This window comes from Heterocephalus glaber, unplaced genomic scaffold (genome assembly GCF_053883595.1).
Source record: "Heterocephalus glaber isolate CG9 unplaced genomic scaffold, H.glaber_assembly_v1.0 deba00001523, whole genome shotgun sequence".
NCBI lineage: Eukaryota > Metazoa > Chordata > Mammalia > Rodentia > Bathyergidae > Heterocephalus > Heterocephalus glaber.
Window position 1 is genome coordinate 13,460,380 of NW_028258327.1, and position 2,364 is coordinate 13,462,743.

A 2,364-nucleotide genomic window follows, 5' to 3' on the forward strand; every position below is an offset into this window, starting at 1 on the left:
CTAAAATATGTTTTTATGAAATAATGGTTATCTATTTTCATGAAAAATAACTCTAAAATAAATTTTTGAGTCCATGAATAATAATAGTAGAAAAGAAAAGAAAATTACAAATCTCCAAATACTATAAAATAGAGTAGCTTTATACACCCTTAATTGTGTCAGCTCTCCTACTATTTTTTTCTTATTTTATGAAAATATTAAAGCTCAAAGTAATTAAAACAAAAACCTCTTATTGTCTAACTTAGTAATTAAACATGCATAATTTGGTTCTAGAGCCTCATTTTAATCAATACACCATAGCACTGGAAAATAAGAAAACACAAGGTAACAAAAGAGCAACAAAAAGAAAAAAACAAATTAAATGTGATGTAAAAATTGTTTAAGGAAATCATAAAGCAAATAGTAGGATTGAAGACATTATTAATAATGACAAGAACCATCATAATAGTCAATTTAAGCATTGTAGAACAAAATCGGGGGAATTCCACACAAGATAACCAGTTTAAAAACATAAGAGAGTGGAGAGGAATTAAATTGTGTTTCAATGGGACTTCAGGGAAAAGAGGCTGACAATGGAGGGAAAATACATGGAAAAGTGATTTTTCTGAGAACAAGGACAAATCAAATGGAAGAAATAAGCAGAATTTTAGTTTCTGTATATTAAGAATTCATAAGGTGCTGGATAGAATGTTAGCTGGTTTATAAACATTTTGTTTTAATCTTCAAATTAACTCATTAAATGTCCTACTGAGAGAATTTATGCTCTATAGAAGTAAGGATTAGAGAATTTAGACTCATGAACAAGTTTTCAAATGTATTAAAGGATTATATCAATCAGGATTCTCTAGGGAAACAAGAGAAAATAGATACATTATAAATAGATAAATGATAGACAGACAGAAGGAAGGATTATTATGACAATAGGTTCACATAATTATGGAGGTTGAAAAATCCCTACACCATGCTGTCTGAAAACTGGAAAATCTGGAAAACTCATGGTAAAAATCAGTCTGAGTCCAAATATCTGAGGACCGGGAGAGCCAATGGTTTAATTCCGAGTCTAAGAACCCAGATGGTATGATAAAGATTGAAAGGTACTGATATAAAATTGGAAATCTAAAGGCTGAAAATCAAGAGCTCTCATGTCCAAAGGCAGTATAAGATGAAGATCCCAGCTTAAGAAGTGATAACAACTGTGTTCTTCATCTGACTTTTCTATTCTTTCTGGGTATGCAGTGAATTAGATGATGCCTGTTTATATTGACAAGAGGAGGTCTTTTTTACTTAGTTTGATTCAGCTTTTAATTTCTTCTGGTAATGTATTCACGAACATACCCAAATATAAGGCTTTAACAGCTGTATGGTTATATATTAACCTAATGAAGAATATACATTAAAAAAAATGACAATGATGGTTGATTAATTCAAAGATAGACAGACTAGTTCTAGAATGCTTCACTTGTTTTACAACTCTAATCCAACAGAACTTTTCAGTAATCATAGAAATACTTTTCTGTGATGTCCAATACTGTCTTCCTGCCAGGTATGACTATTGAACATTTTAACTATATCTAGTATGATGTCAAGAAGAAACTGAATTCTTAGTTTTATTTAACTTTAACTTCCATGTAACTAGTAACATATGGTTAGTGAGTGACTATTAAATTGGAGAGTCAGGACTTTAAACCTGCTATGTATTTTGTACATAGTTTGTTAAAAATTACTGTTATCAAATAATCTGAAGATTCCTCAAAAGATTAAAAACAGAACTACCATATGATCTAGCAGGTCTACTACTAGATATACATCCAAAAGTAATAGAATTATCATGTCAAAGAGACATCTACATTCTCATGTTCATTGTGGCAGTATTTACAATTAGCAAGAAATGGAAAAAAAAAAAAACAGTCTCCACCAACTGATGAATAGCTAAAGAAGATGTGGTACATATTCACTATGGAATACTACTTGGCCCTAAAGAGAATGAAATTCTGTAGCAACAATGTGGATGGAATTTGAAATCATTATATTCAGTGAAACAGTCCCGGCACAGACAGACAAGTACCACATGACCTCATTCATATATGGAATCTGTGAAAGTGGATCACATAGAATTTTAAAATTGGTCAATTGAATAATAAGTTACACTATAAGAGCAAGAAATTCTGGTGAAGTATTTTACAGTAGGGTAACTATAAGCAACAATAATGTACTGAACATTTCTAAAGGCTATGAGAAAGTATTTTGAAATTTTTCACAAAAAATAAACAGGAAATGTTGGAGGACATAAACATGTTTATCTGATTTCAATAATACACAACATGTACATCCATCAAGATATTGTATGATACATTGTTAATATTT